At 41.1% G+C, this 18,288-nt stretch overlaps 1 long non-coding RNA gene across 1 annotated transcript in view; it reads right to left on the bottom strand.

Annotated features, from left to right (window-relative positions):
* Nucleotides 1–17,916, bottom strand: part of LOC146326610 (uncharacterized) — a 68,601-nt gene extending 50,685 nt beyond the window's left edge. Inside the window, exons 1-2 of the long non-coding RNA XR_014770608.1 lie at nt 17,894–17,916; nt 16,324–16,386 (exon numbers count right to left, since the gene is read on the bottom strand). This is a non-coding gene — a long non-coding RNA (uncharacterized LOC146326610). The remainder of the gene's footprint in view (nt 1–16,323; nt 16,387–17,893) is intronic.
* Between the last annotated feature and the right edge of the window lie 372 nt (nt 17,917–18,288).

The raw sequence follows: 18,288 nt of genomic DNA, 5'->3' as shown, positions 1-18,288 counted from the left end.
TCAACCAAGCAGCTATAGCCAGTTTTGCTAGCTATCACGTGGAACAACTACTGTGGAGCAATGGCTTCTCGGGAAAAGCATTTCAGCTCAAGACCAACATGAAAATGGACAGGAAATTTGAACTGCATCTCAAGATGGGTCACCTGAAAGTCTGCCAGCAGCACCATCAACCGAGGAACGCAAGGTGACAGCATTTCCAACAGAGCCCAGAGCTCCCATCAAACTTTGCAAACATCTCCCTGACCTTGTGCAATATGGATTTCACAGTAAATATTGTTGGGGGGACTATTGGTGCTTTAATGAAATATTAATGAGATTTTTGTTAAATAATCATCAGTAATGTGGATATAAAAGGCAAATAACAGAAAAGGATGCTAAGTTCAGAAAATTACATCTCTTTACTGTAATGCATCCTTTAAAACCAGGAAAATATAACACTTAAGACAATATCTACTCTCATATTATGGTACTGACATAATATTGATATATTACCAAGCCCTACTTGTATAGTTTCAGAATAACAAGTACTTTCGTTGTATTTTGTGCAGCTGAATCAGTTTTTGGCTTGATTGAACAACACATTTCTCACACCTTTACATCCACAGTTGCTCTCACAATCTTAGTAGCTACTTCCCCTCTGTTAGGCCTATTTATTATCCGCTGCAGTGTGGATGTGGCCTAGGTTGCGAAAAAGCCAGACACTGCTCAGAACACGACAGCAGAGCCCAGTTGGCCTCCTGACAATTTGGCCGACAATACCAGCAGACTTAGCACTCACTTTTTACAAGGGCTGCCTCAAATTGCTTCTCTCTTTCTCTCTCCGCGGCACTCGCAAAAGAAGAGAGTGGCAAATTGAAACTGAACTTTATTAGAGGCTGTAGCCAGGCATGGTTCGCAATAAGTATGGTTGCCCTAATCCAAATAAATAATCACCATCAAAGGAAGCTGAAACACAGATTTGACCATTCTGGCTAACTCTCCGTAAAGCGTCCAAAGTGGAATGGAACTTTGGGCTCGACTTAAATGAAAAGGGGATTTCTTTTCTTCTTCGCACCCTATTCTAACTCTTCCTCTTTTCTCTCCCTTTACTTCTTCTTCTTCTTCTTGTCTGTTGAAACATGTGGTCAGCTGTTATGCTTCCATGTGGTCAGATGATCAAAGCTGGGGAGAAGCGGTAATTGTCCCCCGCTGAAGCCCTGCCCCGGCTGGGATCAGGATCCCAGCAGGTGGGGGGGACAGCCATGAGAACGGAGGGAGAGGGTGGAGGAACGCAAGAGGCCCTGCCTGGCAGAAATAAAGACTTCCTAAGGGCTGCTCTCTGACAACAGAGCCCCAAAGGGAGAGTGAAAAATGAAGCCTCCACACATTCGGAGGGGTTTTCACTCAGGGAAAGGGGCCGGCATTGGGGTGAACATTAGGCAGAGAGGGCAAGATGGAAAGCATAAGAGAATAGGATTATAATATTTGCTCAGAGCGAAGAGGAACAATTGTGTGCCCATTTCACAGTGTCCTTAGAACTGAGTCTGTGTCGAATCCAAGAAGAGTTTTCTTTTTTTGATGGTTCATGAAATATGGATGCTGTTTATTTCACCTGCTAACCCTGACTTCTCTGGTCAAACACCTTCCACTGGCAAACACCACCGCTGAAGAAAAACTACAGAAATAAACTTGGCAGCCTTTCTTGTAGAACACACAGATACACGAGCCACTGACATGGACGTAAACACAAGAAAGTCAACTCTTTCCTGACATGGGCAAGCCAACAAACACATTATTACCATACACAAACAAAAACACACACACAGAGGTGGGGAAAGACCACGCATACCTCGGCCGCTCAGTGTTTACCTGAGGACCAGAGGGAGCTGTGAAAGCTCACAAGTCGAGCTACTTTGCATGTACATGGGAGCCCGCAAAACACTTCTCACTGCTGTCCGTCATTTTGATTGCCCAGCACGACTCCTCCGCCCTAAACCTCCCAACACCCCCACCTCCCCCTGGCCAGATGGCTTTTTTTTTAACTGTCTGTGGGCTCTTGCACCTCTGCTCTACCACACTAAATCCCTGAGATGGCAGGGTGGAGCGGAGGTTTTGGGAGCTCTGCGTGGACAAATGGTTCGGAGGTAGCAGAGCAAATAAAACGGATTAAGAGGAGTCTTTTCACAGATACTTCAAAACTATTTTGGCGCTGAGCCATAGATCCCCCCCCCCCTCCCCAAATACTCCCCCTCGATAGGAGGAAAAATCAGACACCCACAAAGAAATTTTCAGAGCATACAGACATTGTCTTTGGAGGATCTCAGACGGAAAGATTGTGCATGTGCCACATTATATGTAGATCAAAAATACTACAGACATTCAAAAATCCATTCATGACAATGAATATGAAGCTATAAAAGAGATGGATATTTATATTTTTATGATTATTTCTCCAGACTTCAAAAGAGATTATTTCTAAATATTGTATTAATCTAACATAGTCAGGGTAAAGAATCGTGTACACAGTGCTCCAGAATTTAATCCAATACAACCCTGACATAAAGCAACAATAGAGGAACTCTCAGCCTCATAACTCAGCACATTACTCTTCTGCCATTTTGCATTGTGGGAAAAATTATAAAGTATACATTTTCTGACTAACCAAGTGTTTTATGCCCTGTGCAGAGAAATATAAAGCCTCTGGTGACATAACTAAATGCACATTTCTGCAGTGCAGAATGACTCATGCACGTCCGTATATAAGGACTGTCATTTTCATAACAGCGCCGTGTTAAAGCTGCCTGACATTGATTGAATGCTTTCAGTTTTCTCCTCACTGGGGTTTAGACTGTTTTTCTTCCTTATTATATAAAAAACACAGTTACTTTAAAGCACACTTTATACCATTTGAACCGTAAAGTGCAATACAGCCAGAGTCTGAACGCAGTGCATCAATAGAGGCTGATATGAAGGAAATCCAAATGTCACCTCTTGGCTCTATCCAGCCAAAGGTTAGATTCTTGACTCCCCGCTGTCTCCTGTCATTAGGTTGCTTAGCAACGGGCTACAAGCTATAATTAGCTTAGCAAAATTAAGATTTCCATTTTGTTAACACAAAAACACTTATCTGAAAAGTGTCACATGTTCACTGAAAGACCTTCCAAAGGCATGCATTGAAATATGAGTGATTTTTTTTTTTTTTTTTTTTTTTTTTGAAGACTTGGCATGCTATGGCTGTCGCCACTGAGTGAGATGTACAAGTGCAGCTGTTATAGCATACTTAATGAAAAATCATAAGATGGGGCATGATATCACCCTGTGAGCATCTGTCAAGTGTTATTCTCATATGTTCGTAGCATACTAATTTCCAAACGGTCTAACAGTCCCTCCATCCCTTCATCCTCGTCATTACGCCCGCATACCTGCAGCAAGATTCCTTCAGGAACAATAAAGCATTTATTTTTCCCTACACTTCTTTTATGCATCCACCCACACTTTCATAAAGTCACAGGCCAGTTAGTTGGATGCTTTTATTCAACGTGTCTTAAAGCACCGTGATTTCAATCAATTCTGGTTCTGTCAGCACTGCGAGGAAACAAAGCAGAAACGTTAACAGTGTCAATGCCGAGCCACTGAACTGCACTTAACCTTGCTTCCTGACTGTGGTATAGCCAGCACATCCAGCCTTCGTCTATCATCTATCCCTCCATCAGTTCATCCATCAATGGTCTGGTACATCCAACAACCACTGCCCATCATGGAGCCAGACATGTAGTTATGACTTAAAGCGGAGGGCATCGACACTGGCTCCTGCTGACGTGTTACCAGGCAGCAACGACAGGGTCACCAGGATCACTCAATTAGCAGGGGTGACAAAAGACCCAGCAGGATCCAGCCCAGCATCCCCCCAATCCTGACACATCAGCCACCACGAGCAGGGGCCCGCCTGCTGCCACCAACCTGTGTCACATGTAACGAATACCAGCGCTCTTCTATTGAAGCGAGTGAACGTTGATGTTATCAACCAATATTCAAGATGTTTACATTCATGCCAAGCAATCTAAACATGTCTCCATCATGAGTGGTCTTGTCAGCTCCCTGAAAACCATTTAGATCATTATATCAGAAAAAAGGCTCCATTTAAATCGTGAAAAATTTAATTATGTTAGGTTTAGCAGTTTTTGAAGCAAGAGGATGGTGTCTATTCATTCCATAGTACAGTATTTAACAAAAATATAATGTAAATACACTAATTTTCCAGCATTTACCACATCGTATAGCTTTCATCATTGGATGAAAGTGTATTTGGTTGTTATGGAGATGGTAGGAAAACAGTATCTCCTATAGAACAGCATTATATTGCTCGTTTGTTTTGGCAAATATTAATTTAACAGATGATGTAATTGCTGCCATCATGTTCAGTTACAATATTTTTTTCCAGAGAAATAAGTGCTATGTTCTGGAAACCACAGACTGAAGTTTGCATCCTGAGTCCTCCTTGTACTTAGGTTTAGGAAAAAAAAACACTTTGGTTAAGATTATGTTTCAGTTACAAGTTACAATGACAAGTCCTATCTCTTGCTTCAAGTCAGTGTCAACAGTGACAGTGTTTAACCAGAACCACGTTCTGTCACTAACCCTCAACAACTGTGAGTGCTTCAACATATCCACAAAATATGTTAACCACAAGTGGATACTGTTGGGACAAGGGATTAAACATGTTGTTGGTGAACATTACATTCAGTATGAATTTGTTGGATGATTCCTCATCATGTTGATTTTAAAAAAAAAAGTTATTTGGACAGCATTATGTTTCCTTCAAAGTGTATTTAATGATACAAACTAGTAATATTCAAATTTTTATGAGACATAGTTGGTTAGGGAAGTTCTAGGTAGATATTTACTCTGCAATGAAGAATTACAACTGCTTCTAATGATTATTTACATTATCAGTTATTTTAACAATTATTTGCTTGACTAATTGATAAATAGTTCTAGTTTCTAAAAAGTAAATGATATGACATTCAATTTAAATTTGAAATATTCAATATACACTGACATGAACTTAATTCTAACCCCTTGATTTCATCGGGCCTGTGCGTCTGCAGTGTGGTTCTGATCCATCCTCCACACGGCTTCATGCCCCACCAGGAGTGTTACAGAAACAGAACATTTTCCTCATCTAATCTTGTTCACTTGTTCAGATTTTGTTTATTTGTTTTTTCCTTGATTTTTGTGCTTCTACCATGGGTAAGTAAGCTATGTAGTTAAAGGGTTTCTTTTTTTGTCTGTTTTTATGATCAGGAGTCTGAACAGGGTGTTATGTTTTCAAAATTGTCTGGATTCTCTATGCTGTCGATCTGTTCAGTGTAGCTTGATGCGGCATCCATCCAAAATAGACTTGGTGCATATTCTCCGCAGAGCAAAGCAAAGAGACCCTTCTGGGATGTGCTTCAACGCTTCTGGTGGAATCGCAAGCATTGTCTAGAATGGCTGTTGTCAACTCTGGCGGCCACAGCGATGCAACAGTGCCCAGTGGAATCAAGCAGTCAGCTGGAAGCAGCAGATGTGTGGGATTTATTCTTGATAAATGACAAATTAGAGGCACCAAAGTGATTTTTTGAAGTGAGGTTGAATGAGGTACTTATCCAAAGTCAGTATTACCTACAGTAGATGGTGGCCAGTGAGGCAGCAGGGGTACAGGTGTAGGAAGTTAAGCAATGTCTGGACAGGGTAAACGTTTTTTTAGCCACATAAAAAACAATATCAGTTTAAGTGTAATCCATAATTAAAATAATTTCCCTGCTTTACCTTGCTGTTAGACACACTACTCCACTGGGAAACTGCAGTTATAGAAGCTAACTATCACTCTCTCCAAAGCCACCAGACTCTTTTGGCAAAAATAGTAATTTTACCTCACAGAACACAGGAGTTGATGGTCTACAATCGTTTAGTTTTTTTCGTCTTATTGTGTGACTATGGTGTTTTAAAGGGATAGTTCAGAATCATCGAAGTCACAGAAGTTGTATGGATGAGTACCTCATATAACCCCATTTTGAAAAAAAATTAAACTATCCTTTTAATTCAGAGCGGCCAAGAAAAGAAAAGATGCATCATGACCAGGTCATCATATCAGAACTGGATGACACTGATTAAAAAGCCAACAGTTGTCCATACCAACATACAGGTCTAACCCTGAGGTGTACACCTGTGAATGAAAAATGTGGACTCACTGAAACACACAGATGTGCTCACACTTTAGGGCAGGTATCTGGGCGTGAATGTACATCCTGTACGTATGTGTCTTTGTGTCTGTCTTTTCGTTAGTCTACTTTTTTCTCATCCTCTGTCTGTCAGTCTGTCAGGCCATCTGTGTGTATTTCCCCTTCGTGGCAACCTGCCTGCCTGCCTGCATTCCCCCCACCCCTCCACCCCCCCCTTTACTGTCCTATTTGCAGCAAAATGACTCCTGTCTAGATCAGTGTTCAGGATATTCCTCGCAGCAAAGAATACACACATAACCCTGTGTGTGTGTTTTGTGCATTCCCTGTTGAGTGGAAGCTTTTGAGATGAAGATGCTGGAAGTTGAAGAGATATTGTCGGAGATAGAGGTGTCAGCGAGAATGGCAGCATTGTTAATTAGAACATTCCCCTTGATGGGTCTCTACCTCAGCTACAATATGTAGGGCAGTAGTAACATAAAATAGACGCCTTTGATTACAGAGGCATACAAACACACATGCACACGCGCACACACGTTAGCAGACACACACGCCAGAGCATTATACTGAAACAGGGATGGAAATAAAAAGATTTAGAGACTTAAAAAAGAAAATAACTCTCTTGAGTCTTTCAAAGGCTTTGTCTGCGAGTGTGTGTCTGTGTGTGAGGAGGTTTGTGAAATCACATGACCATTTGTGTGTATGTTAGTTGTGTGTGTGTGTGTGTGTGTGTGTCTGTGTGTGTGTGTATGGTTCTAGGCAAGTTCTGAATCCAATAGAGAGCTTTTGGGGAGGATTATGCTTCCAGCATCCTTGAAGTTCTTGTGTTCAGTTCTTTCCCTCAGTGATCGCTGGATCCTACTGTCACTCACTTCCATCTGCTCAGGCAGAATTTATATTTTTCCTACTACATTCAAACTAGTAACAACAACAACCAGAACCACAGCTCTGGCATCACACATGAGGGCAAAGATTAAGAGCTGCCTGTTGCTAGAAGACAGGTTGTTAAAGTCCATCATGTCACCTCTTTCCTACCATGTTACTGTCTCCTCTTTCAAGATGGAAGAAGTGGAAGTTGAAACAGTGAATGTAAGAGTTAGCTGACTGACTGAATAATAAGACGGAGATGTTACAAGGGAGAAAAGCAGAGCAAGTAAGCTGCAGGAAAGCTGGCGGAGTGAAGATGCATCTACAGGAAAACACTGTGTGTAAGTAGAAGCTGCATCACAGTGAAGACTGCAGTTTAACCCCGAAGGGATAGTTTGGATTATCTGAAGTGGGGTTGTATGAGGTACTATACTCAGTGTATTAACCAGGCCATGGCCATCGAGGCTGTCGTACCCACGCAGTTTGGCCTTATGCCTCTCAAAAAATTATATGCCCTGCAGCCACATTGGTCTCGATGTCCCACCCACACGGTCCCAGCTGATTTCACAGTTTTCTTTTCTGCCTCTTTCCTGTCAGTACGATTTTTTATGTCTTTTGTTTTCTGATTGGGAAACATCAAGTGAGACACTATTCATATAACCAGTGGTGGGTAAGATTTCAAGTCTGTCATGAATCACTGAAAAACCAGACTATATCGGTGTGATAGAGAGAGCCAGATAGAGAGAGAGAGAGAGCACTGAAGATCAATGTGAGAAAGGGAACATGCAAATATGGAAAGAAGTGTTGACGTGATATACACTTTCTTAAACTGTGAAGGCTAATGTTACTGTACAGTTCTGTATTTTACACTGCAGACTGCAGTGTCTGTTAACAGTGATAAATGACTATCCACGTTAAATCATCTTGTCATCATTGTGCTGCTGGATGTGCTATCTCCTATGGAACCCAATAACGCCAATGTGATTAAAAAAAGATCCTGTAAGTCATTATAATGAGAAAATAAAGACTTATTATTTCAAAATACTGAGTTGTTATCTCAAAATAATTAGAAACTTTATCACTATTATCCAATAACTATTTTGAGAAAGTTTCTCATTACTTTTACTTTTTTATTTGATGCCCTTGCTTCCCTTGCATTTGGCTTTCATGCCTTCAAAATTTGACAACAGCACAAGCAAAGTCGCCTTCACCATAAAATGATGAAATTCCAGGCCTGGTGTTAAGTACAGTACACTTAAAATATTTTAGCCACTTGAAAAAGCCCAACCTAAAAATATCAATATCAATTTAATTGTACACTGAATATTTTTCACTGCTTTACTTTGCCATCAGGGAGCCTTTTCAGACAGAGAGCATTATTATAGAAGTCAAACATTGCTCTCTAAGACTTCAAGGAAAAACAGTAACTTCACCTCATAGACCGCTGGAGTTGCTGGACGGTCTCTGCCTCAATCTGTCAGTTTGTTTATGTTATAACAGAGACGAACTAACTGATTGAGGCAGAGGTAGACCAGCATATCCCATGCTCTGTGAGGTAAAATTACTGTTTTTTAAGGAGTCTGATTTGTTTGGTGAGAGCTATATTTAGATTTTATTCCAGCGGTTTCCTGTCAGAAAAGGCACTGATTATCGATCGACTGACTATCAAGTACCTCATACAATCCCGCTTCAAATAATCCAAACTATTCCTTTAAGTATAATGCATTTGACCTTGTGCATTTTGAAAACTCAACTCTAAGACAAACAGGAGGTCAAAGCAATGCAACAGCTGGCACCACGGTTTACAAAGACTTCTACAGCTGCTCTTATTCTGCAGATAAATGTGCTCATCAGTCATAAAGTCAAACAAACGCACCTCAGAGACCAATGAACTTTATGTCTCAATTCATTGCATTTGCGTGGTGCAATTTAAATTCCAAGTTTGTTTTTTCTTGAGTTCTCCTCCTCCGAGCTCCCATCACACTCCATGCAGGCACTGCAAGTTAACACTTCGCTAATGGTTCCCTTTTGGTGCCTATTAATTGCCCAATGATTATCTTTACACTCTGCAAACAGTCACACGTCACCTTGTGTCACCGCAGAGCCAAGCTGACAAACGGGCCAATGAAGGGCTGACTTTGCAGCTAGGGACTGGGAAGAATGGGGGCGGGTTCATTCATTTAAAAGCAAAAAAAAAAAGACAGGATTAAGAAATAACTTGATAAACTTGATGATTGAACATCTTTAGAGGCGAGGAGGAGGTCAAAGAATACAAGGGCTGAACTGTAAACATTAACATATGAAACCTTGGAAAACAATCAACTGTTACCCACAAGATGTTATTCATACCATATCAAATTTAGATTAAAGGAGTAGTTCACTGTTTTTGGAAATGCGGTTATTCACTTTTTTGCCAAGAGTTATGAGATTGATTTCACTCGCATGTCTGTGTGATAACTATGGAGCTAAATTCTAACTGGATAAAAAACCCACTATCAACCATTAATGTCTGACTTTTCTCCTAAGTGGGAAAGGATACAACTGGCATTCATTCTCTAGTCAAATGACTCTGAAGTCATTTGCTCCAACTCTGATCAGCGGTGATGAAAACATGACACCCAGGCTGACAACATTAATTTCACCCCTTTTCAGTCATGTCATCTTGGCCATAAAATTGATCCATCTCTGTTCAAGCATCCCTTGAACATTGCTCTAATTAGTGAGCACTGAGTTTGTGAGAGAGACTTGGGATGGGAAAGGAATCAATCATCTTTCCCAAACTGTTGAACTATTTCTTTAACATAATTTTAATGAGCCTTCAACATAATGAGATTTGGAAAGAACATTTTGTCTCAGTTAATTTTAGTGGCAAAAAACACCACCAAGATTTTACATTTTGTTCCAGAAGTAGAATAAAAATAAGAGGTCTAGTTATATCCTCATTAGCAAAGAGATTTAAGGTAAAACTGAGATTTATTTTTAAAAAAATCATGATATTCAAGCAGAATGTATAAGTTAAAAGGACAATTGAAGGTAGGCTTTTGTTTCTGTGGAGGAGTGTCTTGACAAAGGCAGGGGATGGGACGGGGATGTGTAACACCTCTGTCTGTTGTCTCTACACGTGTCGTATTGAATTAGCGGTAATCCAATTGAGGGATATGGCTTCCTGTTAAGAGAGGTGCAAAGGTTCGAAATAAACAGCTTACGAGACTATTAAACACTAAAGATGCAGCCTACAGCCTATAGGAAGACAAAGCCCTGACCATAGTGACTCACTGAGCATCAGTCCACTTCTCAGGTGTGACCCGACCTCCGCGAGCTGCTTCATGTTTGTGCTGCTTTAGCTTTGTCGGATCTATGAAAGAGTTTTCTCTCGTTATTACAGTGGAGAAAATCAAAAGAGAGAAACAGAAAAAAATGAAAGGATATAAGAATGAAAGAGAAAGGGCATGCAGGGATCAGAGTAAAGACAATTTTGGTCGTCTTGTCTCACTTATCTTGACCAGTTTTTTTTTTTTAGAAAATGTTTTTTTCAAGGGAGATCAAAAAGTATAGCTAGTATGTGTTTCTAACTGGAACCCCAGGACACACACACACACACACACACACACACACACACACACACACACACACACACACACACACACACAAACACACATTATAGGTTATTATGACAGTGATCTCCTTTCTCTCATCAAAGCCTCTGTTTCAAAACCACCCATGAGCCAAAGGTGTCAGCTTGTAAAGACTCTCTCCAACGCTCATCCAATCAGTTTGAAATCATCATCCAAGCTCACTCTCCTGCAGAAAAATGAAATTCAGTATATACATGATTTAGAACAATTGGTCTGAGCGGAACAACAGTTGGTTGATGCAGAAGGCATGGGCTTTTTTTGAGGAATAAATAAAGCTGAGTGGTCAAAAAAAAAGACTGATTGGAACATGGCTGAAAACCATGGCAACAGACTCCTTAGTAAACAGTTTATGGAAGCCCAGTAGGAAGCCCGGCGGTTGGGTAAAGACAGCCTTGCGCTAATCAGTGCATACCAACACCTCCAGCGCCCAAACCTCCATGAATTTCTCTGGAACAGATGTGTCAACTGTGCCGGGCCCTGCACTGTGCGGCTGCAGTGTCTGAGCCAATCAGAAGTGTGTTACTCAAAGAGAATTGTAGCCTAAATTATTGTGCATGTGTGCATAGTGGTGTTCAGTATGTTTTAATGTATTCATTTTTCCTGTCAGAATACAAAGTTAATCTTTGTACTCAACTCCTGTATTTTTTGCAAAGCAAAGCAGGAAAACTAAAGACAAAACCTCTCTAGGGTTGAGTATCATTTGTTGTTTTTTTTTTTTCCTGTATTGGTGCCAAAACTATACTTTTATGACAGTACCAGTATTTGCACTGGTGCTTTAAAAATAATGAGGCACAAAATGACAGTCAACAACATTAAAGAGTGGCTTTTTTTAATGCTAAGGCAAATTTAGACTTAAATATATTAAGTGATAACTGTTTAAGTATACTTACAAATATAAATGTACATAACAAATTCACAAAATAAATAACACCTAAGCAAACTACACTAACTGAACACTAAATAACAGTTACAGTACGAATAACAGCAAAATAAATTTATTAGTTAGTTAGTTTGTATGCTAGTTGGGATTCAACAAACTCCAGCTTCAAACTTAAGCATTTTTTTGCAGAAATATCATATTTGCTCACCTATCATTATCAACAGCACTGTCATCAGACAAATGACGTCTAATGTTTTATATTTATGCTCCTCATCGCTAGGGCCAGGGCCATCCACACTGCTGGCTGATGAGCAGTTGAGTATGGTACATCCCTCTGCTTTAATCTATTTGATGAGACAGGTGCATAGGAGAGGAACAAGTGGACCAAAAAGTTGCAAAAAAACACTGTTGAACTTGCCTTTACCTGATGAAAGTCTAGTTCCATGACATCTCAAATGAAAGTTAACTTGCAAGTTGGAAAGTATGCAATCTTTTGCAACTTTTTGGTCCACTTCTCACTCTCCTATGCACCTGTCTCATCAAATACACGTGTCAAATGTTCTTTTGTTCTTGAGATTCCTTTCAAGGGAAATACAGTCACATTTAAGACGGTTTAGCTTGGCATTTTAACCATATTCAAGGTGGCTATTAGCTAAGAAGGCTACTGTTAAGTGCTGCCATGTACAGACAGTGCTAGCGATGGCATGTGCAGCCACAGCTTTGATGTCTGTAACATCTGCACCAGAGGGCAACCATATAAATAGACAACTGAAGTCGCACCAAAATGAGGCACAAAAATCTGCAAGTCAGTTCAGTAGGTACCGCATGTATGGAAATTGGTGCCATATTGGCACCAGGTTTTAATACCCAACCCCAGTCCTTTCTTGTCTGTGCAAATGCTCCCTGGAGACAAAAAGGTCAAACTTGTATAAAATTTCAAACAACTGTAAAGTATGCCCTCACATAACTCTTACACATTCATAACTACAGAATCCCTCACTAAATATTACATCAGATTCCTGTAGGAAGTTCCACATCAAGCAGCTCCTTTTGTGTCAAATCAGAAAAAGAGCAAATGGATAGGAAAATATGAGAGATACTTAAAACTTCAAGTTCAAAGAAAAAAGTAGGGAGAAAAAAAAGCATCTTGACCTATCTGCCTATAGTAAGGAGGCATGTCGTTAAATCTAATGTTGCGACTCACTCCACTGTGATCAATAAGCCAGCAGCAGAAAGAACGAAGCAATCTTACAGGGTACACTACAAACACAACTCACCTAATCATCTTCAAGGTTTCGCAGCCTAACACAAACCCTGAGACCAGCTCAGAATCAAAGACAAGCACTCTCCAGCAACCAGACAGAAACATCACAACATGTATGCACACACACATGCAGATGTGTATACAGATGCACACTCTCACGCACAGAAGCTCCTTGCAGAGCAGCTTTTAGCCTCAGCCACAGCCCGCTCTTCTCCCAACGTAACCATAATGTATAATTCACCCCTATCATTTATCAAAATAATCATCCGCTGGGGCACGCAGAGATGCTTGGCGGTGAAGTGACACATCTGAGGTCAAGGGGAATCATCTTTCAGGGACCGCTCTGCGCTGTGGGTGGTTGCCAAGCCACGGCGCTGGATGGTTAGGTGGCCGTGGCGACGGTGGACAGGGAAAGGGGGGGAGGCGTGGGTAAGGAGGGGGGTTCTGCCAGTGCAGATGCCCACAGACAGACCGCCTTGCCTGAGAGACACGAGAGCTGCCGGAGCCTCAGACAGCTCTCTCCATCACCCCCTCCAACTCCCCCTCCCCTCCCGTTGCCATCTGTGAAGCACACACACAAACACACACACACACACACACACACACACACACACACACACACAAATAAAGGAAGACAGCACCCACTAACTAAGAGGCCCAGGGACACTCAGCCACGTTAGCAGCCTTACCGAGACCGCTGTGCTGGGTAACTGCTGACATGCTTTAAAAAGACTAAGAGAGAGTGAGAGTTAGTGAAGAGGCGGGAGGGAAGCAGAGCTGCTGAGCCAGATGGTTGGTCTAAGCTAAGCTAAGCACCGAAGAAGATTGAGATACCAGCCAGGTGAATTTTCCTCCCGATTCTTTTTTGACAGGTGGGCAGAGAGGAGCCGTCTGGGGTTGACAGTCCTGCCATGTTCTCAATAAGCACTGCTGTGTGTGTGTGTGTGTCCTACCGTGTGGCATGTGCAGCCGTACTCATGGTGCGGCTGTGTTTGTGTGTGAATATGTATGTGTGTCTGTTATTCTGTCTCTGCGTGTCCATATGGGCAGTATGTGTGCGTGCGTGGTCACATTTTGTTTATTTTTTAATGCATGTTGGTGTGTGGGTGTCTCATGTATGGTAAGCCTTGGTGGTTAAGCCCTGCACTTGCATCAATTACAGTGGATGGTGTTGACAAGTGTAATGACAGAGTTAGGAGCTCTAATAGGCCAGATCCTGCCACGGAGAGGACGAGTAGAAGCTACTGTTTTCAGCACTCGTCATGTCTCCTTTCTTCTCTCCTGTCTCTGTGTGCTATTCTTACTTTTCCCATTTCCCAACGTTCAAAACAATTACAGTGCATTTGGTCTTGTCACTTGAGTATCCACCTTTTTAGAAATTTCGAGGAGAATCAGGATTCAATTAAACGCCCCTGCAACCCAAATCAAGAAGAGCCTTATTTTTCTACCCATATAGAGTTTTTGTCCCTGTCCAGGATGAGGCCGAGCCTTTTTTTCATTTTAAGTCCTGATCTGGAATCAACCATGTATATTCATTAGCAATGCGGCTGAAGATCAGGGATCTCACCTCTTACTGCTTGTCAGGGGATTTCTCAATGCAAGGTAGGTGCCTGAACAGATGCGAAAACGACTGCTAGCAAACCTATGCCCCTTACATTTTTTTCAAGGACACGCCACACCGGAATTGATGCTCTCCTCCCATTCTCCTCAGTAGAAAGCACCAATACGAAGGGCTGCCCTAAAACCTTTGGACTGGTTTAGTGATCAAGTTTGTTTTTTAAAAAATTCTGATTGTTTTCACTCAGGTTTAGTCAAAAGCTGAGAGGCTGTCATCAGTCTCTATTGAGCAAAGCATTTAGAGACAGACTTGCAAGTCTACTGTGTGCAGATTGTGCACTGGGGTTTTAATAATTTCACTTAATGTTTCACACCGACTTTGAATTTCTTTGATGGCAGGGAAGGTAAGATGGAATTTCATTTGGTGAAAGTATGAAATATTCCTACACTTTTGATTTATAATTCAATCAAAGGAGCACTTTGTGACAGCTGTCGCAAACAAAAACAACAACAACATGAACAACAGTAAGGTTTTATCACAATTTTCTGAGTCTGGGACATCTATGCTTAAAGTATTGTGACACTTGACCAGATTCAATTATTGCACAGACATCAAGCATCAGTGCATCGTCTCTCATCTTCTGATTGTACCATTATCTTGAAAATATGTTTGGATGGCTCACTTTGAGCAAAATAAACTCTGTAATAAATCATGTAGTAATTGTCTTCCATTAACATGAGAAATCTTCAATAAATTCTGCCCTTTTGATTGGTTTAAAATGTATTTTAAGAGCAGTCTTAATCGTCTAACGACGGGTGGCTGCTGCATCGATCTGCCAAGTCAAATCTGCCGTTAATAATTAATGATTAGTCTGGGAGAGGCAAATGCATTTCGTGATCACCTCGGTGAGCAGAGACAGTGCAGATTTGTTCATAGAGGATAAAAGTGCTCTTGCACAGATGAGCTGTGTAGACACACTAACTTGCACACAGACACACACACATTCATGCGCACACAGTTGCATTGGCTCTAATCTGTAATGCATCCAATATGTGGAGCTATTGGCCAGCGCTCTGGGAGGCACAGCTACATGGCACACAGAAACCTGCACGCTAGTCTCCATACATCTATCCAATCAGCATCTTGCCTGGCTCCTGTGCCAGTGGGCCAATCAGATGCCCCAGATGCAGCCCACTCCCCAACCCCCCCCCCTGGAAACACACAAATATCTACAGTAAACACACATGCACACACATCAATCCAGCTGTGATTCGTGGACATAATCCAAGTCGACTGTCTGGTGTGTGGCGCAAGGTGGCATCTGTCTGTGTGTGTGAGAGGGAGATGATCTTCTATCATAAAAAGAGAGCAGCATCATATCTGCCATCATTGTTGTCCACACGCTAAACAGAGAGGAGGTGAACAGTTGAAAAGGTCATGCCGCAAGATCACAGAACAATAGACACACAAGTAAGAATTAGAGAACAAGAGAGAGACAGTCAGAGAGGGCGAGAAAACGTGACTGAGAGCTACAAAAAGAAAAAAAAACAGGGACTCATTGAATCATTCTCACACACGGCGCTTTGGCCCAGATCAGCCAGAGAGATAAAGGAAGAGGATTACACTCCGGCTGAAAGACTTGGAAGTATACTGAGTCTCCTCTGACTCTCTGCCACTTCTACAAAGTCACCTCTGACAATGGGACTATCTGTTAGCAGAGGGATAGATCAAAAACACACAAGTGTGTTTGGGAAGTGTGCTGGAGTGACGTGGAGGTCATTCAGATGTCCCAAAGCAAAGATAAAGAAATGAACGTTACAGAATGTGGGGTTGACTAAGCATATCCATGGGAGAAATATGGAAAAAACTAGATACATTTACAAATGATGTGGTCTCTTTACAGTGTGGAAATGACTCACCAGTGGTATAGAGGGCTGGTTCAATGTTATCCAGACCTGGATGTGTCAGTCAAACCAGGGATGCTGCATGAAGACAATCAGTGTTCAGGACAAAAAGACCCTTAAGTTTCCCTTCAAGCAAATTTTAAATATGTAAAATCACACTGCCATGATTAATATTTTGTTTAATACTGACTGGCTTTACATGGACCCTAATATACCACTAATTGCCAGAATAATAGCTCAATCGGAATAAAAATACTTAATCTCATCACCTCCATTGGAAGAGCATGGCCTCAATCGGACAGAAGTTTCAATCAGGTTGAGAGGAGTGGTGTAAACCTTTGATAGTGTCTATCTTGTTGGAATAAATATATTCATTTGCACATTTGCACCACAATGGGTTTACATGAATGTAGCAAAATAATGCTGGTCTGTGGCCGACAACTTTTTCTGGATACCTTAAAAGATTTCAGGAGTGTTAACGCCTTGATGGTCGAAAGGCGTGAAACGACAAGTTATTGAAACAAGTGTTTGAAAAGATGAACAAAGCTGAAATAATCAAACCATCGACCAAATCAAAACATGCAGGAAAAGTTTGCTTTACGTCTCCTGCAGATTAGACATGACATAGTGAGTGAAACCATGTCATACATGTCAACAAAAGTTATACTCTTGATTTGGAGCATGTGGAAGCACACTTCATTGAAAAAATCTCAATCAATCTGGCTTGAATCTGGCTTCTCTGCCTGCATTAAACCTATTAGACAGTGGTGGGCTTTCTAATTTGTTACATATCAAATGTAGCTCTCCTGGGGTACGTTTGAATCTAGTGACAAACTTTGCACAGATACAAGTCAGTATAGTCAACATTTTAGGGGACATAAACATAAAAAAATTTTTCTGGTGATTTTTTTTTTACAACTTGGCCCTTACTTGCATAAGCTTTGACCATCATTTGTATTAGTTAATAATAATAATATTGTATTTGGGAACACAGCAACAGGGCAAGAATGATCAGACAGGTTGTTTTAAACAAGACAACAGTTTAGCTAGCTGACCTAAAACATTTCAGTCTGAGGAAAAGCCAAAGGCGAGGACACACAAAAAATGTTGTAAGAATCCCTCATTGCACAGGAAAACTGTGAGCTAGTACAGTAGGTCAAAGTTAACATTGGGAAGTTTGTCTGTAAACTGTAATGGACATTTACAGCAGAAAGTGTGGACAGTTTCAACTTTGTTCTGTCTTCCACAAAAGTTTGGCTAATCTGGTGGTTTGGTTAAAACAAGAACTGATGTCCCATGTGTCTTGTGGTCATTAACAATAGAAATGGTGAACACATCAACAAACCCACACTCTACTTCCACTTTTCATGTAAACTACACAATATGAAAGTGTCCAGATGGTGTGTGATTTGGTAAAACATACTGATTATGACTGTTTGAGGCCTGTTAACAATAGTCTTGGTCTTGTTTGTTGTGGATATGTGATATGTTTGCACCGTGTCAAACGTGTTTGTTGGACAGGAAACATCACATAAATGTGAGATATTTAACATGTTTATATAATTATCATGTTCAATTTTCTTACCTCTCCACTAGTCTGCACCTGGCCATGCTGTTTTAGAACCAGGAAGTGCCAAACCAGTGCCAGCCTGTTAGGACTCCTTTAGACAGGTGTTCCTGGGGGACTGTACCAAATGTGGTGTAGATAGAGGGGGGGTTGTAATGTATTTTGAGAAAATACTAGTTTTTCCAGTAGTTTTTGGTCTGATTACACTTGTTAACATGTTCAGAGTGATTTGATGGCTATTATCAATCCTATTCATCTACTGAGAAACAGTTAAACAGTTGAGTTTTACTGAGTTACTTGGTATTTCCTGAAGCAGGAGAATGGTCACAACTTAAAGGGCACTTTCTTAAAAATACCCATTCCTTCTGTAGTTCTGTCACAGGTTGGAAATACTGAAATGTGAATGGCTTCTG

Source organism: Lutjanus erythropterus, chromosome 5 (assembly GCF_056507025.1).
Source record: "Lutjanus erythropterus isolate fLutEry1 chromosome 5, fLutEry1.hap2, whole genome shotgun sequence".
Lineage (NCBI taxonomy): Eukaryota > Metazoa > Chordata > Actinopteri > Lutjaniformes > Lutjanidae > Lutjanus > Lutjanus erythropterus.
This window is presented reverse-complemented; position numbering and strand designations above follow the sequence as displayed.